The sequence below is a fragment of the Oculina patagonica genome, chromosome 4 (assembly GCF_052425735.1).
Source record: "Oculina patagonica isolate OP01 chromosome 4, crgOcupat, whole genome shotgun sequence".
NCBI lineage: Eukaryota > Metazoa > Cnidaria > Anthozoa > Scleractinia > Oculinidae > Oculina > Oculina patagonica.
The window spans coordinates 21885939-21912483 of NC_135761.1; the positions used below are offsets into that span (position 1 = coordinate 21885939).

General features: G+C 37.5%; 1 protein-coding gene and 1 long non-coding RNA gene across 2 annotated transcripts in view; both read left to right on the plus strand.

The window, feature by feature from the left end:
* Nucleotides 1–20369: 20369 nt before the first annotated feature.
* LOC144649470 (uncharacterized) lies at nucleotides 20370–24036 on the plus strand. The gene is made up of 4 exons (XR_013569903.1): nucleotides 20370–20477; nucleotides 20792–20885; nucleotides 23055–23134; nucleotides 23761–24036. It is a non-coding gene; the product is annotated as an uncharacterized LOC144649470 (long non-coding RNA).
* Nucleotides 24037–24292: 256 nt separating this feature from the next.
* The window catches only part of LOC144648244 (serine/threonine-protein kinase haspin-like), a 40545-nt gene continuing 38292 nt past the window's right edge, over nucleotides 24293–26545 (plus strand). The window contains exon 1 of the mRNA XM_078507862.1: nucleotides 24293–24393. The gene's annotated coding sequence lies outside the window, so the exon portion shown is untranslated. The remainder of the gene's footprint in view (nucleotides 24394–26545) is intronic.

The window sequence follows — 26545 nt, forward strand, 5'->3', positions numbered from 1 at the left end:
TGAAGGTTGGTAATAACTCATTACGCCGGCAACCGTTATTTCCTACAATTATTTCAAGTATAGTTTTTCCATAGTTTAAGTATCATCTGTCATAGTTTATTATAAAAAAATAGCAGTTAACTCAGTGTGAAAACGAACGAATGATAAAACTTCGACGCGTACGTTTCGAACTGTTCGAAGTCATCTTCACTACTTCTTAAGTAGGGAGATAACAGTAATCAAGTTGACAGAGCATATTCGAACATTTTAAATGCGTTTTATGTCTTTACATCGCTAGTGCGTGCTGTATTTGAAATAAATACTTTCGCATGTATTTAGTCCGATTGCGTGATTTTGGGTCTTTGTTCACTTATGGATAAGGAACAAGTTGTGAATTAAACAATACAATTTTCATTGGCGTTTCTTTAACACGGAAATTTCTGTCCAGTTTGAAGTATTTTGTGACAACGTTGCTTGCAAATTGCAGAGGATTTATGTTCGTTAATCTAGATGTTAATGAAGCTACTGTTTTACACAATCATGTCAAAAAGTAAACGTTAAAAACAATAAAAGATATTTGTATTTTTCAAGCATAACATCTAAGGTAAAACTAATTATAAACTGAAATTGATAAGAAATAAAATATACAACGCATCGCTTGTTACGCTCGGGGGCTTGCGTTTCCTGCAATAGTAAATAAGAGTTTTAGTTACCAGAGCGCGTGAAAGAACGTCATCATAGAGGTTATTGACTGATTGCTGATCATTAAAATACAACTCCAAAATAAGACATTCAGTAAAACAGAAAACGTGATACATTTCCCCTTCAGTTCAAACAAATGTAACGATACGTTTGTTTTTGTCTCAAATGTATTTAACATGATAATTTTGTTTTTGTCGAAAATGTAGGTGACGTGAAAGATACATTTTCAGCAAACTGGGCGACATCAATTAAAACACAGATATTATCAATTAATAAAAGAAATGGGTTTTCAGATTATGAGATGCAAGGTCACCATTTCTAAAAAAACAGCGTTGCCATATCAAGAACTATTTGACACAAACCGCAGTGACATCCAAAAGTGTAATTTAATTAATTTTCAGTTTTAACTTGGCGAGGAGTCTACACGAATGCTCCCGCAGGAAGAAGCACGCCACATTCGTGAGAGTAATACTCTGCGCATGCGTTTAGCGCAAAGTATTTTGTTCCAGAACGAATAGTACCATAAGGAGAGCAAAGTGCTTTCTGAAACAAATGCATACCTTTTGTACTCTTCATCTGCAAAAGTAACGTGGACTTGAATCAACTTACTGTATATGTTTCCTATTCATTTTTTATATGACAACATTATTGCAATAAACTGTATTTAAATTAATGAATTTGACTGATATATTTGTATTTTGTTTGTTTGTAGGAAAATGTCGGGTACCAAACGGTTCACCTGCCTGACTTGTGGTGTTTCTTTTTCACGGCCCAGTCACTTAAAAACTCACGAAATGATCCACAAGGACGAAAAACCATATATGTGTGACCAGTGTGATTATGTGAGCAACAGAGAGGGAAATGTGAAAAGACACAGGAAGCTAGTGCATGGTGAAGGTAAGAAGGAGCAATATTTGGAGTAGGAAAGGGCGCAAGAGTGTGATTGCCGTATTTATTTGATTAAGCGACAAATCTCGAATAAGCGCCCACCCTGTAGGTAGGAAAAGTTAATAGGCGCTCAGCCTCGAATGAGCGCCCACCTCCACCCCCCTTAAATGAAGGCACAAGAGGAATTTTGCATATTGTTAAAGTTGAGATTAAATTGACTAAGTACTACTAAGAGACTATCCCGAAGATCTAGACCAAGTTTTTTCAGCTTTTTTTAGCTTTTGTACTCTTTCACGTTTAGTTATTATACTTTGTTTTGTTGCAAAATAAACGCACTACTACTTGCTAAAAATGGTGAAAATTTAATAAGCGACGAGCCTCGAATAAGCGCCAACCCTCACGGTCCAAAAATTTAATAAGCGCGCAGGGTGCTTAATCGAATAAATACGGTATGTCTTGATCGTAGAATAGCAAAATATGAATTTTGCCGATTGTTCCGTTTTTACAATTAACGCGAATCGTTTTGTTTTCCACGATTTTTCGATTTTTCCGATGACAAGCATTTCATTTGAAAACAAATGCCAAATTTATAGTTCGATAATTAACAACAACAAAAAAAATACTGAAAAAAGCGCGAAAAACAAAAGACGCCGGTAAAAGTTGCGAAGGAACTTTTAAAACAAGAATGATACAAATGTTCAAAGACTTTCAGAAACTGAATCTTGAAGTCACAATTTTACACGAGTTTTTGATTCCGTCTGACATTTCTTTCGCTGCAAATAATATTCTACTCATGCTTTGTTGTGTCTAATTGTACAAAAAACAGCAGCTTTAATTTTTTTTTATTTGTCTGTAAGAAAATAAACAGCGCGAATGCAAAGAAGGCAACAAACATTTCCCCTTAGGTCATATGCAAAACCAGCTCGTACTATTAAAAGCGAAGTTATACTTTTCTCCTGTATTACTTCAGCAAGAAGTAAGGAAAGGAGCAGGGATAGTGCAGTTGTGAGAGCACTCGCTTCCTCCACCAATGTAATCCGGGTTCGATTCCAGGGACCGGCGTCATATGTGGGTTGGTTTGTTGTTGGTTCTCATCCTTGCTCCAAGGGTTGTTACCCGGTTCTCTTGTTTTTTTTTTTTTCCTCTGAATTGGGAGCCATAACGGCATTTGACTATCATAGCAGATCCAACGCCATCCAGTACAGAAAGCATGTGCCCATAGCAGGCTAATGGATGACGTTATAGTTTGAGAATGGTCTGAACATGCTCAATCATGCTTTCAATGCCAAATTGATTTTACTGTTGCTCTAGCTACAGACACTAAAAAGCAGAAAATATTGCAATCAAAACGGAAATACAATAAAGATGAATTTTTCAACAATGACACGAGCATGGGACAAAGAAACAATTCTGAGTCCCCGCCGACGGGAATCGAACCCATGGCCTCCCAGATACCGGTTGGGCGCTCCAACCAACTGAGCTACGAGAGACTCGTTGTGAGCTAGGCCATTTACTAGGTTGATATGTGACACGCGTTATGTATACTGTTAGGATCAGCAATGTCGAAATCATCAAGTGTGCTGTAAATAATAAAGGTGGTTAATTTTAAGCTCGGTGATAAATAATAAAGATTAATTTACTTATTTATCACGGAGCTTAAAATTTACCATCTTTATTATTTACAAAACGAAATATATGTTGGCAGGACTTTCACATAGAAATCTCTAGCTCATACTGTAACACTCCGTGTTGTAATTTTGTTGTTGTTTCTTTTTTGAATTCGTAGTGATTGAAAGACAACAAAAAAGCCGCAAAGAGGACGACCAAGGAGAAGGCGACGAAGATGAAAGGTACTTTGAGATAAGTCAGCACACACTGACAGTCTTTCAAAGATAAGCTTCTTAAGGCAAAGATTCAACTGAGTTTAAATGACTATTTTGAGAGGTTGAAAGAGGAAAAAACACAAAAAGCGGTATAATGAAAGTCATTCAGGGCCAGCCTTAAATTTATTACGTTACCACACAACGAACTGTTCATTTGAACAAGCCTTGTCCCTAGGCGTTTTCTCGTGATCTTTTGTCCGCTCGAATTCTTTGACTGAACCTCTCTCGGGAATCCCGGGCGCAGGCAAAAACGCAAGCATTACAGCGCTATAGCGAGTTATGTTGCACTTGCGAATTTTTCAAAGCACTCAAGAATTTCCCACGTCGTAATAACTTAAACGCTAAAGGTTGTTAATTACATTGGAATAAATATACAACGCATCGCGAGCTTACACTTGGGGGCTTGAGTAAATTTCCTGCTAGTAAAAAAGGGCTTTTTATTGACTGTGATTGATTGATCGCTGATTTTTAAAATGTAACTCCACAATGTTCGAGATTACACCTATTTCCAACAGGGTTGTTATCAAAATCATTAAAAACACGTCAAAGGGCAAATAGAAGTTAATTGACCGCATGTTAACAAAAAATCTGATAGAAATAATTTTAAAACGACTCACAATACACATGCATAAAGCAATTTACAAATATAAACTTGTAAGTTTCCACTTAATGCTACACGTTATGACCATAAATCTGATTCATTCATATTTATTTTTCTATGACAGGTGTATTATAAATCAATTATTCTGACCATTTTATTTTCATTCTTATCTTGTTTGCACATGTGTCGCAGGAAAAAATATGTGTGCACTATATGTGGAAAAAGATTTACAAGACAAAACCACCTTGATAACCATGTAATGATACATGGCGATGAAAAGCCATTTCAATGCGAGGAGTGCATGTACAAGTGCAATAGGAAGTGCAATCTAAAAAGGCACACAAGATTAGTGCACAACAAAGGTTAGTAGGAGCGATGCTCAGGGTAGGAATAGGGAATATTTACATTTTTTAAAGATTTATTTGCTGCCTTAATCTTTACCCATTCATCTTTTTAAAGACTTCATTCCTAATATAATTGAATTTCTTTTTTTCACTTGACTTGTAAAGTTGATTTAACTTACTTTGGCCCTTATCTTCAGTTAAAGATGAGTGCATGCTTTCTTTTTTCCGACCCTATATTGCTAGTGGGAGGCGCGGTGCCCTAATGGTTAGCGCGCTTGGCTCCGAGTCGAACAGCCCTGGTTCGAGACCTGGCCGGCCTCCGCGAAAATAAGAAAAAAAAAGCTTAAACTGAAAGACGTTTGAATTCTTCCATGATATGTTCGAACAACAATGCCCAGGAAAACCTTCTACTCATACCAACTTTATGCAAAAAAGTCGATATCTCGAAGAGATCTTTGATTCATAGTTGTGCGGGAGCTTTTTGATTTGTCTATAACTCTTTCAGATAATAAACAGCGTGAATACAAAGAAGGCAACAAAACTTTCCCCTAATGTTATATTCAAACCCAGCTCGTATCATGGGTCGAAGGCAAAGTTATACTTTTCTTCTGTATCACTTCAGTAAGAAGTAAGCGAAGGAGCAGGGTAGCGCAGTGGTGAGTGCACTCGCATCTCACTATTGCAGCCCGGGTTCGATTCCGGGAACCGGCGTCATAATTATGTGGGTTGAGTTTGTTGTTGGTTACTCGTCCTCACTCCGAGGGTTATTTAACGAGTTCTCCCGTTTTTCTTATTCTAAATTCAAAGTCGATACGGAGTCCGAGGGCAGCAGGTTTGTCAGTCAAAAGACTCTTAACTGCAACCCTCGTAAAACAAAGTAAATTTATAGATTGAGTTTTATTTAAGGTAGCACGCGTTTCATTTGGCGATGTCTCCGAAATCAATTGTTTGCCTCAGTCGATGTGCTCGTCTTCGACAGATAACGACATTAAGGGCCTGTTTATATGGAGGAGAGTTGTCCCTGGTAGGAGGGTTACCCTCCATACCGAGCCACCCCGGGCGAGATAGCTTTTCATACGTTTCTTTATAAATAGCTGCGAACTGTTTATATGAGAAATTGCAAAGTTGGCTCGGGGGGCAGGGTGACCCTGGGTGGAGGGTCACTCGCTTTGAAGGTGGGGTGACCCTGGGGAGCGAGCCAACTTTTTTCCATATAAACAGTTTGGTTATTTTCGCCTCGCCTACCGGGGACAAGTTGACACATACAGAGCATGCGCAAACGCTGCAGTCGACCAAAACAAAATTGCAGATACATTGAAATCGAATTCGGCGGTAAATTTGTCCAAAAAATGGTCGTGGTCGATGTTTCAGCGTTCCTTATTTAATAAAAGGCAGACATAATGGATAATTCAAAACAACTCTCGCCAGTCCTTTTATCCGAGAGGGCCAAGTTTTGGCTCGGTCAACAGGGACAACTTTCTCATATAAACGCTTGGTAAAAGATAGCGCGGGGGAGAGGGTAACCCTCCTACCAGGGACAACTCTCTTCCATATAAACAGGCCCTTAGCTTAACCTCGTCCAATAGTTCTTAATTATGTTAGTGCCAAATTGTTTGTTTACTGCCGCTCTAGCTACGAACACTTAAAAGCAAAAACTGAAAATGTTCAATAAAACAGAAGTACGTCAGCAGGGAGTCGCCTTGTGTGTCCAATGGCGCCACAAGGACTGGTGATGAAGATATCAGCAGGACTTCAACATAGAAATCTCTAGCTTATACAGTAACACGTCTTTTGTACATGTACTTATTTGTAACTTTTTTGTTGTTTTGAATCTATTTTGAAATTGTAGAAATTGGAAAAGAAGTGCCAGAACTGAATGAAGATTCGAATTCTGAAGATGAAAAGACGGAAGAAAGTAAACCTGCAGAGGCATGTTCTGGTGTAAGTATTAACTGAAAATTATTCACAGAGTTGAATTAAAGCAGGACTAAAAGGTAAAGGGGCAACTTCTCTTCTTATCACCCTCATTAAAAAATAAAAACATGGGTTAGCTTGTTAACAACCTCTGGTCCAGAAATAAAACAATATGACTGAAAGGGGGATCAATTGCATTTGTAAACGTTTGCAGAACAGCAAAATGCTGCAAAATGTGACTGTGGATCGCGCGCGGGAAGAGAAAATTAAAATATAATTAACTTTTAATATACCAATTATTTGGCTCATTTCTTGTCAATCGGTAGGGATTTATTGGTAGTCACCGACCGTTAAATTAAAAAGAGAAAATTGCAGGCGAAGGCGGCATAATACAGAAAATACCTTAAGGTTACTATTTTTAGCGACTACTAATTTTAGCAATTTTTTCTGAGCAAGATTTACCGACTATTAAATTTAGCTATTTTGGCCCAACTCGCTAAATTCGTTACAATTAGTAGCCGCTAACAATAGTAACCTTTAGTTTTGTTAGCGTTACGTTGTGAATTACGTGAACAACAAAGATAAGCATAAACAATTATTGCGAACGTTCTTAAGCTCGCTTAGGTCCTGCATTGACCCGAATTTTTGGCCATAATGCATGGAAAATGAAAGGATAAAAAGAGTGGTGGGTTTTATATGAAAAAGGAATAGTCAAAAAAGGCGCAAGGCAGCGATGCATATGAGGAGAGGCAGTGAAGCCTGCGATGCAGAAAACCCTACTTCAAATTAAAAAGGCTAAACGCAAGCTATCTAAGCTAACTGTAAGTTAACCGAAGTGCTATTTAAGCAAACTGGAATGGATCGTGCGCCTTACTGCCTGAGCTCGCACCCTCAAAGGAAAACTAAGACAATCAGGCTCAAACCATTATAGATTCCACTAAACAGGGAGTACTATTGCTCAGGAACATTTTGGACAATGTATCCATACGGTCCAACTACATAGAAATATTGGAATGGCCAATCAGATAGGTTTATCTTTGTTATTGGTCATCTTATTGATCAACTACCTCGGTTGTATGAAATCTTAAACTTCTTACACCTCTTTCTTAAATGAGAAAGTTTTATTTGTTTTACAGGAAGCCTTGACTCCATTTGAGCAAGTGTTGGAAATGTGCGGACAAAAAGGGCCTGTAAAATTTAATGATTTTCTGGACAAACGGTATGTAGTTTAAATAGGGCAGAACCCTACAATATTACATTTCGTACTGAACTGTCTGATTTGTTCATTTTTTTGGTCAAGTTTCTAGACCTCTGTTCGGCAATTTTATGCAGCGGATGAATAAAACATTTCTGAACTGCATAAAGAGAAACTTGATTGCATTCATAATTTCTACAAGTTCATGCACAGCGGAGGAAAGCAATCAACTGAGCGCCCCAAGAAAAAAGGGAATTGTTTAATATAAGATGTGGGTAAAATACTACTTTTGCAGAATCTGCAGTATTTTTTCATGAGTAACTTCAGATTATTCTTTTAGAAGGATTGACAGGACTGTTATTTAAATATATAGACCAGCATGGGAGCAATCTAAAGGAACAAAACCATGACTGATTTTGCCTAAGTAAAGGAATAGAACAGTCAAAAACTTGATAAGAATAAAAAGTAAAAGAGCAAACTTAAATGTATGCAAGGTTTGTATGGGTCCTAGAAAACACGGAAAGTACTAGAATCTTATTGCGGCGCTTTTCATGACTGTAAAGACCTGGAAAAAGTCAAGTTGTCTTGAAAAGCTCTGGAAATCTGTTAAACTCGAGTAGAACCATGCAAGAAGTTTCAGAACAAACATTTTATGGCAGGCAGTAAAGGGAATTAATTTTGAGATCTTTGAAGTAAAAGAGCATTTAGTCAAAACACTAATAAAAGATGAAATTGCAAACTACCCGCAAGTACAGAAGTTAAAAAAATTTCAGGATTAATAAAGTGAAATTAACTCGAGTAACTCTGTCAGTGAAGTAAAATAGGCTACAGAAATTGCAAACTGACATACATGTTCCTGTGGGTATTTTCGACCTTCTCTTATCCAAGTGTTAATCGTTAATCCAAGTGTTATAATCGCCTTATATGCGCTTATATTGTACAGTAAAAACCCGCGAGTAAGAACCTATTATATTTCATGTTAGCCTAAACATGTTCTTACATAAAGGGTTATTAACACAAATTTAGGCTAATAAGGTTCTTAATAGGTTTTTACTTTCTGAAGAACAAATTTCAGTGTTGTTATAGAGGTTTTTAGCCTTTTTCTTGTATAAAACTTGCATACCACATAGTATTAATTATTTTATGTGAAAAATGATGCACTAATCATGTCATATTTTCCAAAAGAAAACATTTTTGATTTACAATTAGACTGTGAGCCCGAGTTTTCAATGAGCGTATAGTCAACGAGGCGCAGCCGAGTTGACTGTCGCTTATAGATACATAACGAATTGTTTTAGTAGAAACTCTAAAAAATTGCAGTACTTTATGTACTTTAAAGCCAAAAATCAATAAAAATTCGCCCTTAAATGAGCAACACGCGCGCGATTGTTTTCTATCGGCGAATAAAAATCAATGGTAGCGGATTTCGAATAGATTTCAAATTAAGAACCTGTTTCCAAATTGCAGGCTAAATAGGTTCTTATAAAAATGGTACCTTAGTCGGTCATTTTAGCCTGACAGGTTCTTAAATGATAGGTTTTTACCATTACCATTGTACCATTGACTACAAGTATTGTAGTCGATACGCGCCAACGAAAACAGCTGGGGATCTCAAATATTGCATTTCTTTTGGCGTTTGTTATATACTACTTATTAACCGACAGTGAGGGCATTACAGGGGAATCTCAGACCGAGGCCTTGATGTATTGACCGAGCGACAGCGAGGTCAATACATCAATGTTGAGGTCTGAGATTCCCCTGTAATGACCGAACGGACGAGGTTAATAAGTTATTTATTATATGGCCTTAAAGCACTATTCAAAAAAAGAGTATAATCAAGGGAAAAAAACACTGGAGGTAAAACTCGCTCTCACTCTCGCTCTCTGTGGCTCTCTTCGTCGCTCATACTAAAAAAAAATCGGTATGCTTATATTTTTCTTTCAGTTATTGAAAAGATAGTAATATTTTGTCAGCATTTTTTGCTGTTTTTGCCCCCTCGCTAGTATTTTTTACTCACAACTCAAAAAACCGTCGAGCCGAGAAAAATTTTCATAATGCCCGGTCATTACAAGAAAATAATGCCCGCTCAGCAGCCAATCAGAGCGCGCGTACTATTGTAGCCATATAATAATAAATAAATAAGTATTTCACTCGCGCTTGTTGGATGCACTACGCGCCTTGTTGGCTATATATCTACCATCTCATATCGAACGCGCGCGCTCGAAAAATAATTATTTTATCTTATATAGCTACATTCTAGAGGCAGTACCTGATTCCTTGAAGTCGAAATTGTGTGCATTGTGTAGTTTTTTGTATTCTGAAAAAATAAAATTCTAGAACTTTTTTCGCATGCTTCAAATTGCCAAAGAGAACGGAATAAAAGCAAACTTTAATAATAAGAAAATATTTTTTCTCCATTTTACTGTAAATACACAGCCATAAAAGAAGATTGAAAGCTTAAATATTTACAATAAGAATAACAACCATAGGGTAAAAAGTCTGTGGTCTGAGAAGGTAAATCTGGTTCCATAAAAGCAGCATACAAAATAAAGGAAAGGTGCAACTAAATGTCCATTCTTGGTTTTAACTCTGATAAATACAATACGATCTAAATTTCTTAAAAAGAATTCTTGCAGAGAGATAACCACTGACATAACCAAAAACAACTGTCATTATCAACTGCCATTGTTTGACAACCACCCTTCTATTAGATTTCATACTGTATTGATATGAGTTTATTGTACATGTTATCCGTGATATTTTATCTGTTATTTTATTTTATTCATGTCAAATAACAGTCTGTTGAAAACTTGTAAAAAACTGGGCGAAGGCCAGTATGGCGAGATATTTGGGGCACAGAATGAGGACGGGCAGGCCATTGCGCTGAAGGTATCTGTTTTGATTCAATTTATTTTTAAGTTAAGTACATTGTTTCGAATAAATTTCAGTACAAACGTGTTTTTATCTGTTCTGAGATTTGTTTATTCTATTTGCATATTTTTTTTTTGGGCCGGCCCCCCTTTTAACCACTCACCCCATAATCCTCATTATTCTCAGTGCCCACAAAAAGTACTGTGTTTATAAAAACTATTTATCGTCCCCCAATTGGCACCAGTCATCTCCAACCTCTAAAATTACCGGTTCCTAAAAAAATAAAAATCAGTTTGTTTTGACAAGTTATAGAGCCAATTTGACGAACAAACATGACCAGCCTTTCTCGATCTGCATACTTCTTCATATCATATAAAAGCCAAATTCAATAATTGTTTTTTTTTATTCAATATATTGCAACGGCTTTGAAAAGTCAAAATTAATTGAAATAGGCTCTCTAAACAACAAGTAGTTAATGAATGCGCTTTTGCTACTATATAAAACCGAGGATAGTACATTTCTTATGACTCATTTGCAGATATTCCCATGATCCATTAGTATTGTGAAAGTCAATGAAGTAGCGTTCTCAATTTGAATACTCGGAAAAAGGTTTTTTCGAGTTCCCCAAACGAGAGTCGAACCCATGACCTTTCAGAATACCGGTTGGACGCTCTATCTAACCACTGAGCTATGGGGGACTCGTGGTTAGAGCGTCCAACCGGTATCCTGGAAGGTCATGGGTTCGACTCCCGTTGGGGGAACTCGGAAAATCTTTTTTCCGAGTATTCAACTTGAAAACGCTGCTTCATTTACTTTAACTTAATCCAAGTTGCCATTTCTCTTTACATTTATCCATCAGTATTGATTCTTTGCAATTGTAACTATTTGTGATCTTTATTCGGGTTTTCCAGACACCTTAGATTCAGTTGATATGTATCCTTTTTAGATTTTGCCAGTACAAGGACAATTTAAGGTTAATGGAGAGAATCAAAAAACCTTTGAAGAAATCCTAGCAGAAATGGTTATTTCCAAGTATGTTCTTTAACAATACATGTACATGACTTTAATAATTTATCCACTCATCCATATTATTAAAACACAATGTTGATTGTTTTTAAACAATCAACATTGTAGAAGTAAAATAAAATTAAAATTCTGATTAACTACAAAACAGATAAACCTATTCTTCTTATTACTATAGGGAACTGAGTTTACTTGGACAGGTTGCAGAAAACGTAAGTAAATACTGTGTTCAAAAATCTCTTGCCTATTTCCTTCTTCTTGATTGTCATCCTAATAATCTGTTAGAGATCCATAAACGCTCTTTACCTATTCGCCACTTTCATGTCTCCCATAAAATTTCATGTTAATTTAACACAAAAGCACTCTTTGACTCAAAGCAGGTTTTCAAGCATGCACACTTGTCTATAAAAATAAGCGAAACAAAACTACGACGTTTCGAAGTCATCCTATTTTTCACCCCCTCAAAACTGTGCGTAGTAAGCAACCTTAACGGTTTTGTCTCTTTTGTAGGAGACAACAATGAATATGACTGGCGCATTCATCACGCTGCGCAGGTTTGAATACAATAGCTTTTTCTGTAAAGCAGAACCAATAATGATAATGATGATAAATAAACGGTTTCGAAAGACTGGCTGATAGTTTACAGCAACAAAGATTTTGACTATTCCTGATACTGTAAAGTACTAGGGTTTATCAATTCGTAAGTTGATTATGTGTTTTTATAAAAGAAATGGCTCATATGGGAAGTGTGTGTGTGTGTTGGGAGGGGGGGAGGGTGTTTAAAACGCACGTCGTAACGAGCCACGATAAAAGTATTAATTACGTTTTGGAATAATTAGGTCTTGATAAACAACAGTAAATCTGTTCATTACTGTAGTGCTGTCACAGAGCAGAGGGGGCTAATTTCTGGGGGGGGGAGGGGGGTGTTGGGGAGAGCCAGATAGAAGGCCTTAAAAAGGAGAGATTATTATTGTAATCTTACAGTATCATAAAAACCTAATCTTATGATATTCAAACATTTTCAACACTTGTGCTTATTCCTTTTTTAACCTTTTTGTTGTCTGGCCATTCGTGGAACAACTTCTTCAATATTTTGGTTTTATGTTAAGTATATGTTTTCCTTGCTTGGTTATTAAAAAAGTTCGACAAGCTATGCTTTCACTTTCTTTTGTCCTTTTTTTCTCTTGCACTTTTCTTGACTGCTTTGTTGGTCTGTTTACTCGGCTTACCTCTGCGCCTTTGCAGTTCGTATTTTAGCTATGTTTAGTACTGCTTCCTTTTTATTCTCTTTGAAAGATTTGCCAGAGTTGCAACGCAGACTGTGTGTATTAATTTGCATCAAAACATTTTAAACGCTTTTAAGTACTAAATGATTGTCAATTTTGTGCATTTATAGTGTAAGGTGTGTTCGAGATAAATATCAGAGAGAGTTGTTAAAGGAATGGGACAAATGGAATAAGGGACACGAGTCATTGAACGATAGACCAGGTACATAACTAATAATTTTATAACTTGATTATTTTCTCGCTTACTTTGCAGACTGTTGTTGTTTAAGCTGATTATCTGTTTTCTATCTAATTGCCATTGAGCATCCATGTTGTAAAGTCTATTTGGGCACTGCCGTGCATGAATGTTGCATGGGGGACACTTGCAACTGATGCCCCCTTTTTTTGCTTGTGGCACTGGCACGTATCTCGACAGGATTTTTTTTATCAAAACAGCAGGCAGCCAACAATGAGGAAACGTTGTGGCTATCTGGCTCAACCTTGTTGTCCTGCATTTCTTGGTAGATGTCAAGTTCTTTGTGTTGATTACCACAAACCAGGATCCAATTTGCCAAATTGCGCATTTTTTTCCAAATTGCGATTTGAACACTCGAATATCCTCTATGTCTGATTTACAGGAAACCTAATTATAAAGTCCAGCTTGGCTTAGCTGTGCGATTTTTCCATTATTATTTTACTCTCTTCATCATCAGTAAGAAAGGTATCCAACGCCAATTTTGGTTCCCTTGTACAAGTTTATTTTTCGTTCTCTACCTCAGCTTCATGCATTTAGCTTTGAGTTTTGATTCGGGTTTACCAGATTGTCTGTTTTTTTTTAATTGGTATTGGATTTTTTTTAAGACATATCCAACCAAACATTGCTCTAATAAACTTAAATTGTTATATTATTTTTGTAATATTTTTCTCCTATAATCTCTCTTCAGATGTCTTCCCAAACGACCAATTTTTCATTACATTTGAATTTTCAAATGGTGGGGAAGACCTGGAAAAGTTCCAATTTATTTCAATGTCAGAGGCCTTGAGCGTTCTACACCAGACAGCCTTTGGACTTGCCGTTGCTGAGGAGGAGCTTGAATTCGAGCACCGTGACCTCCACTGGGGCAATCTTTTGATTAGCAGAACAAAAGAAGAGTTCATTGAATTCACATTGCTTGGAGAAAAACATATGGTAGAGAGTCATGGCGTCCATGTATCCATTATTGACTTCACTCTCTCACGAATAAAGAAAGGTAATGTCAAAAGTTGCACACAGCAGGGGTACTTAACTGCTTGCTGCAGCCGTTCATGTTCCACTCTTACTTTTATTGTCGGTGAAAGGACTGATGTAATGCGCTCCAGTTGCCAAAAAAAGGGCCGGATGGCACCTCCCACATTTCACACTTCTCGGGCGCGAAATGCAAATTTGTACTTTTGCATTCGTGGCACGTTGTGGTGCCGAGCATCCTTCAAGCTTACCTTGATTTGAAATCTCATGAAAACCAGATATATCATTGACAAAAATATAAAAATATGAGAAATTACTTCCTAACGTTTAACAGAATATTCCTAGCGAAAATGAAAAGCATTATATCAGTAACAGTGGTGGAAAATACGCAGGTTGTTTGCCAGTTGTTTACGGTTTGATGATTGAATGACAACTAGGTGTGAGAATGGCCAAGCCAGGCCCCTTTTATGCCAGAACCTCTTGCTTAAAAGCGACTAGGAATCCCCCCTGAACGAAATGGTAGTCCATCGTAGGGTATTCCCCCACCATTATATCGCCGGTACCCATTTCTACATCAGGGTGGGATGAGGCACTATGAGAGTAAAGTGTGTTGCCCAAGAACACAACACAGTGATCCTGGCCAGGGCTCGAACCCAGACCGCTCGATCCGGTGTCTAGCGCACTAACCATTAGGCAACCGTGCTTCCCACTTAAGATGAACTTAAATTTATCGTGTTTTGAGCCAAACAGTCTTAAAAATGACTTCCTTATTGTTTACATGAGAGTAAAGCATTGTGTCCCCTTTTTGTGATGCATGAAAAGGAAAACTGTGTTGGTACATAATTCACTTTTTCAAAAAGGAATAGGTTACCCTCATGAGACCCTGAGTTTGGGTTTTACTTTTATATGTTATTTTATTTAATTTTAGATGGTGTTGCGATGTTCTGTAATTTGGCGAACGAAATAGCGTTGTTTGAGGGAAAAGATGATTTTCAGTTTGACGTGTATCGCCTGATGAAAGAGTCCAATAAGTAAGTGTGATTTCTTTGTTGTTTCATATTTATTGGAACTATTCTTGTTAGGAAAAGTTTTACAGGTTCAAAGAAAGGTCAAGCCCATGTCAGATTAGACCCCAATTCCAAGCATTAACACCGTTTAGTATATACCTTATTGAAGAAACGTTGACCCTGTGACAACCATAAAGCATACACCATAAGACCGAATGGAATTCTGGGTAGACAGCCTTAGTAAGCTTAGTAATACTCCTTTTATTGATAGTCAAGATATTTTCTTTCTATCAGATCCTTTTAAGCATGATTTATGCAGCCTGTCTGATTATCGTGTTTATTCTGTCAGAGACGACGATTATTTCTTTCGATGTCCCAGGAAACATTTGTGTCAAATCGTTTATGGTTTACGCTTTTCATGGGTCAACGATTCTTCAATCAGGTGTCAAAAGAGAAGGTCAAAAGAAAGACCCTGCTAATCTTTTTTAACAACTCACAAAACAAATTCACACTGAAGATCCACACACTAGAAAGGCAAGAAACAATTTGAGTAAGAAGAGGCAAGACTTGAAAGTGATGACCAAGAAACTGGAATACTAAGATGCCTCAAATTCTTGTTTGTACATTTAATGTACGTTTCTCTGACTGAGAGTTGGCACTTTGCATGAAGTCAGCAAAAAATGTTAGTGAGGGTGTTATTGTGTCAGGTTGCACTGGTTATTTAATTTTCAAGTGTCTTGTATGTGATTGACAGAAATGACTGGGAAAAGTTTACAAGTTCAAGCAATGCCCTTTGGCTAACTTACATTGCCAAAAAATTGTTAAAAGACAAAAATTACAAGAACAAAGACAGACGAACGGCAAGAAAGTTAGAGAGGGTTGCCATGCGTGCGCAGAATAGCTCGTCGGCCAAGGAGATTTTGAAAGACTTTTTTAACTGAGAAGGTATGGAAGATGTAATTATAAGTATAACTGTCTTAACTTGGTGCTTGGGAGCCTTGGTTCTTTGTAGCAGGCTAGGTCCTTGGGAGCATTTTTTCAAAGTTGAATAGGAGGAGCTTGTTACTTCTAGGTGAAAATGATACAAACGAAGTGTGCGTCGCGCATTTAACACTGCCCCGATTGAATGTGATTTGAGAGACCTGAAAAGTTTGCAATGTAACTAATTATCATATAGAAATAGTCGTTCCTTTTTGGAAGGCAGGTTAAATATTTAACGAAGAAGTGGCTAATCGTCAAATCCCACTAGCCATCCCCTCCCCCCACGCAACCTCATTTTTAAAAATTTTCCTTGTTCTTAGCTTTACTTTGCGTGACAACACGAACAGGTTTAAAACCAAGATTTTGTATTACTTTTTTAAATGATAAACTCGCATAACGCTATCCAGACAAAAAGAAAAAACCAGCGACTTGAATCAAGTCGTATCAACTTCCTGGAATTTCCCATGGAATTCGTAAAGTGATCTTTTGTGATGGGAATGAGAAGTTTCTTTATATAGAGGGCTAACAGAACTTGTTTGCATTTTTTAAAGGGTGTTAAAATAACAAAAAATCAATCCAATATGAACTTAATACGCACTTTATTATAAACCTTTCAGTATTTGAAACAGTTAGTATATGATTACAGTTAAATAAACCAAGTAATGCAATGAATAATAATTGAAGTAAAATGCGTACCATATCAGTGAATAAAACTACACATCCAGAACGACGCGACTTAATCAAGAATTTTAATTTTTCGTTTGTCCTTCACTTTAGATGGTGTGATGAAGTATTCTTTATGATGCTTTACTTAGAAGACGACTACCTTGTGTTATAGTATGAGACAACTTATTTAATGTGTTTCAACTGACGAGTTTACAAGTAAGTGTGACTTGTTTTTGTTTTGTATAGAGCAACAACCGGAAGCTCTTTCTTTTAATATTTTAGCCAGTGATACTTTTTAATCGCTTTTTATTATGTCTCATTCTGGCTGCGCTTGAATCTTTAATTGTGTCAAAGTTGTTCAAGAATATCAATCATTTTTGGGAAATGTTTTTTTTGGAGGGATGCCAAAGGGGAAGCGTTTTGTTTAAATTTAAAAAAAACCGACAGAATGTTATTATGTATATATTGAAAACTATTCTGGGGGTTATGTACCGAACAAGGTGGTAAGTAAAAACAGAGCCGAGTTAAAACCCGCGCCCTTGTGTGATTATTTACATGTACCTTTTTAAAGGAAAAAGAAATCCCATGACAAACCTTTCTTTCATGTGTACGAAGTGAGAGACTTATTTCTTAGATCACTGATGGACGTTCACAAATAGGGATTCCACTTTTTTGGTTTTTGATTTTTACGTCTTTCTCTCTAGATGGTGTGATGGTCATGTTTTTTTAGCATAGCATAGCAGAGAATGAGTTATTTTACTGATAAAGGAGATTACATGTGCCAGTTTAATGTGTATCTCCTGATGAAAAGTTCAACAAGTAAGTGTGATTGTATTGTTCGTTAATTGTGTTATAGTAAGTTGAAAATATTTCGTATATCGTCACTGTAAGCCTAACTCTACTGGACCTCAGGTAAAGTCGAGAGCGATGCTTATGTTTTTCAGCAAAACTTAGGAGGGGAAGAGTCCTTGTTACTAATAAAGGAGATTACATGTGTCAGTTAAATGTGTATCTCCTGATGACAAGTTCTACAAGTAAGTGTGATTTTGTTGTTCGTTAAACATGTTATAGCATTTTTTAAATATTTCTTACATGGTCGCTGTATTTTACGCTGAGCCTATCTCTACTAGACCTCAGGTAAACTCGAGTCCACTTGATTCAAGACAATTCACCACAACTTGATTGAGTCGGGTCAAGTTGCCGATTTTTAATACCCTTGCTCGTATCGTAGCCTTTAGGTATGCTAAGTGTCTTGCAACTAGACCTCTAAAAACTCTTTGGGCTTCAGGTAACACGAGTGGTCACAGCTTCATCGCGTGTAGTCTAGTTCTCTAATTTTTCTAGCCTCCCTTATATCGTTCCTTTATTTAATGCTGGTTAACGTGCCTTGACTTCCAGTGAGTCGGGTCGAATTTATGAAACACTTCCCGTATATAGTAGTCGTACCGACTCAATCAAAATGTTGATTTTCGTATGTTCTTCACTTTAGATGGTGTGATGCTGTTTTATTACGTACGTTGCAGAAAAGGATGAAACCTTGTTTAATAGTGTAGAAGATTAGCAGCTTAATGTGTATCAACTGATTAGTTTACAAGTAAGTGTGACTGTGTTTCGTTAACTATGTTTTTCAGTGTTGTTTGAAAATCTTAATATTCTTTGAGAAGATAAATGTTTAGAGAGGGGTCAAATGGAGAATCCTACACTTAAATTAAAAAAGACACTTGCTGCTTAGGGAATATAACGTTTAACTTTAATTTATATTGAAAATTTCCTGGAGGCTAATCCGTGGTGGATCCAGACCTTCAGATAAGTGGGTCCCACGTTCATCCAGACCCCGGAAAAAGAGGAGGGCACGCTCTCAAAAATTACTTTTCTCGGCGCTTTGGGCTTCAATTTGACCGAACAGTAAGGTAGAGTCTGGGCCCTTGGACCCCTCCCCTAGATCCGCCACTGAGGTTTAATCTACCAAAAAACTTTATTGGATTCATTTGGTTGGGTACCAGCAAAGTTTCTTTATAAAAGCCAGAGCCAGGTTAAAACCCACGCCCTTGCACAATTATTGACATATACCAACTCTTTTGATGAAGCCTGCTTTCATGGGTACGAAGTGATTTTTTTAAGATCACTGAGGGAGGTTCCACAAAAAGGGATTTCACTTATTTTTTTGTGTTTTGATTGTTACATCTTTCTGTTCTCTTTAGATGGTGTGATGCTAATGTTTTTCAGCAAAGCTAAGGAGAGGACGAGTCCTTGTTACTAATAAAGGAGATTACATGTGTCAGTTTAATGTGTATCTCCTGATGAAAAGTTCTACAAGTAAGTGTGATTTTGTTGTTCGTTAAACATGTTATAGCATTTTTAAAATATTTCTTACATGGTCACTGTATTTTACGCTAAGCCTTTCTCTCCTAGACCTCAGGTAAACTCGAGTCCACTTGATTCAAGACAATTCATCACAACTTGATTGAGTCGGGTCAAGTTGCCGATTTTTAATACCCTTGCTCGTATCGTAGCCTTTTGGTATGCTAAGTCTCTTGCAACTAGACCTCCAAAAACTCTTTGGGCTTCAGGTAGCACGAGTGGTCACAGCTTCATCGCGTGTAGTCTAGTTCTCTAATTTTTCTAGCCTCCCTTATATCGTTCCTTTATTTAATGCTGGTTAACGTGCCTTGACTTCCAGTGAGTCGGGTCGAATTTATAAACACTACCCGTATAAAGTAGTCGTACCGACTCAATCAAAATGTTGTTTTTCGTATGTTCTTCACTTTAGATGGTGTGATGCTGTTTTATTACGTACGTTGCAGAAAAGGATGAAACCTTGTTTAATAGTGTAGAAGATTAGCAGCTTAATGTGTATCAACTGATTAGTTTACAAGTAAGTGTGACTGTATTTCGTTTACTTTGTTATTCAGTGTTGTTTGAAAATTTTAATTTTCTTTAAGAAGATAAATGTTTGGAGAGGGGTCAAATTTTTTAAATTTAAAAAGTTACTTGCTGCTTAGGAAATATAACGTTTAACTTTAATTTATATTGAAAACTTTCCTGGAGGCTAATTCCGTGGTGGATCCAGATCTTCAGATAAGTGGGTACCCGATCATCCAGACCCCGGAAAAAGAGGAGGGCCCGCTCTCAAAAATTTCTTTTTCTCGGCCCTTTGAGCTTCAGTTTGACCGAACAATAAGGTGGGAGCTCGGCCCCCCTGGGCCCCTTACCGTAGATCCGCCACTGCTAATGTACCAACATATTTATTGAGATGGTCTGGTACCCAGCAAGTTTTTTTTATAAAAGCCAGGGCTAGGTTAACACCCGCGCCCTTTTTCAATTATTGGCAGGTACCTTTAAAGGAGTAAGAACTCCTTGGATAAACCTTGTTTGCATGTGTACGAAGTGATTTTTTTCTCAGATCACTGTGGGGGGTTCCGCAAATAGGGATTTCACTTAATTGTTTTGTTTTTGATTTTTACGTCTTTCCCTTTAGATGGTGTGATGATCTTGTATTTAATTATAACCTAGCAAAGGATGAGTCCTTTTTACTGATAAAGAAGATTACATGTGTCACTTGAATGCGCATCTCCTGATGATAACAAGTAAGTGGGATTGTGTTGTTTGTTAATCGTGTTATAGAAATTTGAAAAAAATTCTTATATCGTCACTGTATTGTACGCTAAGCCTTTCTCTACTAGACCTAAGGTAAACTCGAGTCCACTTGATTCAAGACAACTCATCACAACTTGTTAAACTCCGGTCAAGTTACCGAAACGTACTATGATTTATTTCTAAGATCACTGAGGGAGGATCTCTTTGATTTTATGTCTTTCATTTTAGATTGGGTGATGCTCATGTTTCGTAACTTCGCAGAGGATGAGTCCTTGTCATTGATTAAGGAGTTTACGTGTCAGTTTAATGTGCTTCCCTGATGAGAAAGTTTAACAAGTAGGTGTGATTGTGTTGTTCCTTAGATGTGTGATAGTAGTTTGAGCTTTATTCTAAGTCGCTGTATTTTACGCTATGCCTTTCCTTATCGTAAATTCTGGCGGCCATTCTGTTGACAATCGCACGCTGTTTCTCTACTCACTTTTTAAAATAGAATAGATAGTGAGTAGCGTAGCCAATCAGAGAACAGCATTCGTGATAGAACGCTAGTAGTTTTATACTAAAAGCCCTTTGATCTTTAGCTGGTGTAGCTTTCAGTGTACATGAAAATAATGCTTCAAATCATTTACAAGATATATATCTATCTATTCTAGATCTTTCAAGTTACTGGCAACTTTTAAGCCAATGATGAGCCATGGAAGGCGGGATTTTGATAGCAAGCTGCTAGAGTTTATTTTCTTAGTACCGGTATGATTCACATTTCACAACGTTTTCTTACTTGGAGATGTGCACGAATATTAATATATTTTCTAACGCGTCTTGGCATCCCTTTCTTCTTAGTGACATTGATTGATTTCTTTCATGATGGTGATCAGTGGGTGAACAGGATTGATAACTATGCCGGGGGCCAGATAAAAAGTGGTCCCTGATAATAAGTAAAGAGATCACAAGGGAAAGCTGCTTTGATCTGTTAACAAATTCTCCTATTTAAGACTATCAGTAAGAGGAATTTTATGTGGATATTTGGACTTAAAGGGTATCCATTTAAAAGCAGTCATAACACGAAGTGACTTGTTTTTGTCATATAAACAAGACGCCCAAAGGCAGATTACGTGGGATGTGAAGCGACTTCCACTGTCACATTCTGTTTACGTACAGATAAATAAAAATGTTAACACTCGATAAAGTAATTTAAACTACCCTAAGCTCACGACACGAAACGTATGGGAACACGACCATTAACTTCAAGCAGTGTTCTGGAACAAAGATGAGATTTACAAGGGTTTCTAAATACGGTAAACTAAACCTTTTATTCAAGAGATATAAATCATTTCGGACGTTGCCGGCGACGAGAGCATACTATCAAGCATACTCTAGGTGAAATTTTAAAGTGACGGGGACTTTTGAAGCAAATTTATAGTTGCAGTTAACTTTGATATTTCCGTCTTGATCTCAGTAAACAATGCTTCGACGGGAAACAAAAACCGGTTTTCGGGATACGCGAAACGTCTGCAATCAATCAATCAATCAATCAATCAATCAATCAATCAATCAATCAATCAATCAATCAATTAATCAATCAATCAATCAATCAACACGTTTCTGACTATGATTCAGGAATAGGAAAAAAGATAACTAGAACGAATTTTATACGTTGGCGTCCGTCTCGTGAAAAATGAAGGATACTTTTCGTGGTCGTAACTTAGCAGAGGGTGAGTCCTTGTCATTGATTAAGGAGTTTACGTGTCAGTTTAATGTGCTTCCGATCCCTGATGAAAAAGATTAACAAGTAGGTGTGATTGTGTTGTTCCTTAGATGTGTGATAGTAGTTTGAGCTTCATTCTAAGTCGCTATATTTTACGCTATGCCTTTCCTTATCGTAAATTCTGGCGACCATTCTGTTGACAATCGCATGCTGTTTCTCTACTCACTTTTTAAAATAGAATAGATAGTGAGTAGCGTAGCCAAGTTGCTAGAGTTTATTTTCTTAGTACCGGTATGATTCGCATTTCACAACCTTTTTTTTACTTTGAGATGTGCACAAAAATTTATTTATTTTCTAACGCGTCTTGGCATCCCTTTCTTCTTAGTGACATTAATTGATTTTTTTTATGATCGTGATCAGTGAGTGAACAGGATTGATAACTATGCCGGGGGCCAGATAAAAAGTGGTCCCTGATAATAAGTAAAGAGATCACAAGGGAAAGCTGCTTTGATCTGTTAACAAATTCTCCTATTTAAGACTATCAGTAAGAGGAATTTTATGTGGATATTTGGACTTAAAGGGTATCCATTTAAAAGCAGTCATAGCACGAAGTGACTTGTTTTTGTCATATAAACAAGACGCCCAAAGGCAGATTACGTGGGATGTGAAGCGACTTCCACTGTCACATTCTGTTTACGTACAGATAAATAAAAATGTTAACACTCAATAAAGTAATTTAAACTACCCTAAGCTCATGACACGAAACGTACGGAAACACGACCATTAACTTCAAGCAGTGTTCTGTAACAAAGATGAGATTTACAAGGGTTTCTAAATACGGTAAATTAAACCTTTTTTTCAAGAGGTATAAATCATTTCGGACATTGCCGGCGACGAGAGCATACTGTCTAGCATACTCTAGGTGAGATTTTAAAGCGACGGGGACTTTTGAAACAAATTTATAGTAGCAGTTAACTTTGATATTTCCATCTTGATCTCAGTAAACAATGCTTCGACGGGAAACAAAAACCGGTTTTCGGGATTCGCGAAACGTCTGCAATCAATCAATCAATCACGTTTCTGACTAAAATTGAGGAAAAAAAGGTAACTCGAACGAATTTTATACGTAGGCGTCCGTCTCGTGTAAAATGAAGGATACTTTCGTGGTAGGATGATGATTAAAATCATGATTTTGATTTATTTTCCTTTAGTTTGTGCGTGTTACTGTAAGGGAGCACCAGTGACGCGGGGAAGAAGGCGCAGAGCCGTCAAAGACAAATGATAAGCTAAGGTAAAAATAACAATTTCAACGTTTCTTACAATGATGTAACTTTTATGTGTGTGATAAAATGTGAATGAATGGATTTCATAAAGGGTTCAGAATGACATTAACCACATCCAGTCGTTATATTTTTGTGTCATTCGCAAAAATGCAGCTTACGGCCCAATGAAAATATCGAAAATTGGAGTCGAAGGCGGAGTGATATGTTCGACAGAATTCGAGTAGGTAGAAACAGAACGGATTCTATTGCGTATAACTCCGTCGCTTATGATCCAGTAAAAAAACCTTGGAGTCCAATGCTAGTTCTCACCGTTTTTCGAATGCTTCCTTTCTGCTTGCACCTCAAACAATCTAGTTTTTACTGATCATTAGCGGTTTAATTTCCATCCACTAATTCTAGCTTTTCAAAAAGGACTCAAGCAATCCAGTAAACTGACCACAACTCGTACACGACACAAGACACAGAAAAACATGTGCGAGCCAGCGAGTCACGAATACTTTTAATTTACTTTTGATTGGTTGAAACAGTGGCGATATTTTTTTATCTACTTATAGTTGTTATGCAAAACCAGCAAACGCAAATCTTTCGGTACTTAATTAATCAATAAATAATCAATTTCTTCCCCTCGCCTCAGATTTATCTTTATTCGAACCTGTAACCCTGACGGTGGTGTGCTGATGCTCAATTCCGGAAGTGAAGAAGGCCGATTTATTTTCACTCCAGGTAACTCGTGTGCAGCACTGTTTACTCTCTCTCCTCCGCAAAGGTCTCTTTCGTGTTCCCTACGGGGTGGGAAATGGGGAGAGGTGAAAAGTAAGTGCGCGGAGCCTGAAGAGAATCAAAACGAAAGCGCACGAGGGACATCGCCTTCCTCCCTCCGGTGTTTTTCGCCTTCCCCCACTAAAGGAGCCTCTGCGGATGAGAGAGCTGTTTACTTAAATTGTACTGTAACTTCATGGTAGAAATAGTTAAGGAGGGGAAGGGAGTTTCGTCCTTAAAATTCTTTTATTTCGACAGTCTGTTTGTGGTCAGATTTCCTGTTCTTGGCCTTGCGTTGAAAGTTGAACCAATTTTCCTGTCCTTCACCTGGTTAGGTGGTACCATACTATACTGACGGGGATTAGGAGAGTAAAATGATTGTCCCGAACAGCTTCAGAACCTAAAACCTAAACAGTTTTAACGTGGGCACGGTTACTAGCACAATATAAACGTTGTGAAGGAAAGACGCTCTCCGTGGACAGTGATTGCGATGGATATTCTGTGACAGGTTTGATTGTTACACATTCTTTAGTACCGTTTTCCTTTCAATTAAGATTACAGATTTAATTAGTTAGAACGTCACACGATCCCACAAGGCTTCAGAAGCGCACTGTGAGAATGAAAGAAATTCTGCCAACAGAACTATGTGTTATTTGGCTTTAATTAGTAAACATAATTGTTTTTTTTTTCATACTTTTAGAACATCTTCGCGCAGAGCACACATTGTTTATTCTGGACCCTACAAGGACGTACATAGGGTGATTGAGCCCTCCAGCCTTGGCTAGCTGTTCGCCGATTGGGCAGAATAATACAATGGGAAAACAAAATATTTTTCTGCCCAATCACGAGGCAGTATTCAAAGAGCTTTTTGAACTGGCCTGGTAAGACTCTTTCCCCAGGGGCACTTTCAGTCAATAGAACTTTTATATGCTGATTTATGTAACTGGCAGTTTCACGCTATTTTTTACCCGCTTTTTCGCGTTTCTCTTGCCCCACTAACAGCCCCTGGGTCTCCGAGGATGGCTATATGTGAGATTAACGGCCATCGCAAGATTCACAGGTATTGTGTAGGATGGTCTGGGTTGTCTCTGTTTCTAAATCTTCATACATATTTTTCGCCTCTAGTGATACAAACTACCTTTAACTTCCACAGAGCTGTCTGTTGCATTGGACGCTACAAGAACATTTATTGGGGAATTGAACCCTCCTGTCTTGGTTGGCTGTATGTGAGATTTAACGGCCATTGCACAATCCATAGGTACGGTGCAGGTTTTCACTGTTTCAATATACGTTTTTTATTTTTTCGCCTTAAGTGACAGGGAGTACTTTTAACTTCCATAGAGCCGTCTGTTTGTAAGTAAATATCCTTCTAACAAGCTCCCAAGTGGGGAAGGCAATAAAACAATTCGGTGAAGAAGCAAATCGAGTCAAGGAGATCTTTCCAGCGCTGGAATGATCTATTGTAAACAAACTTTTTAATTATATGAAGTTAAATGGCGTAATTTACACTCTGTATTAATGTTATGGTGAAGTTTTTTATATGCGGTGAATCTTTTCTCTTCAATAAAATATTTAAAAGAAAATAATAAAAAAAGTTGGTTTACGCTTGCACGCTCGCAGTTAAGCTCGCCCACTCAAACTCGTCCTTTGCGGTCCCTGTATTAATGCGCTAAAGTTATTAAAGTTGATTAAGATGAAAGCTTCCCGACAAATTATGTCTTTTGTAATCAGCTCCTTGTTAGACGTCTTGTTCTTAAGTTTCACATTTCCTTTGTAGGTGCTACTGAAGGCTGTAGTGCAAGACATGTTTTTGAACCCAACCCATGCATGGCTCGGAATGGTGTGGAGACATATGGCGGAAGTTTGTGTGCTTGTCTCGCTTTTGCACCTGGCGGCGGTACACTGTGTTGAAGGATATGATGATAAAGACGACAGTAAATTCTTTACGAGGCCCGCTGGCTTTAAAGAGCGCACTCTGTGAAGTGAAAGGTGTTGTGGTCGTTGCTGAAGATTCAAGTGGTAGGTGGCATAGTTCAGTTTTTAGTAATTTATAAATTTAGCAGTACACCCATGAATAAAGCTGTTACTTTCGTACTTACCTTCAGCATGCGCACAGCGGTCACTTATTTTGTTTTGTTCTGCACGGAGGAAGAAGGAGACGGCTAACTTAAAATTTTACCAAACGTCGAGGTGCACTGAATCGCTTAAAAGAAAATTTAACCAAACAATCTTCATCTGAAAATGTACGTTCTCGTAGTTCTTATGAAATTTGGAAATCATGTTATAGGGCTCTGATAAGAAATTATGTTGGTGCTATCATGAATAACTACTTCAATCTTTTGCTTTAAAAAAAGTAGAAAATAGCGCAGTATGATTAAAATTGTTGTTGTATCCTGGCGTCAGTTTTCAAAGGGTTGAAAACGCTATCCGCCGCCGGATAGATCACTCTCTTGTGTATATCAAAAAAGGTTTTGTATAACAATTATGGATAGTGATTTATCCGGTGGATTGCGTCATTTGTACAACTGGGTCCTGATGGACTCTGTCTTAACTTTTTTACATGTACTTTTGTCTGACAGGTCTAGCAGAAATGGTGGCGACGATTTCACCATTCGCGTCCCAAGAACGTGAAAGTTGTAATAGACGAAGACCACTTTAAA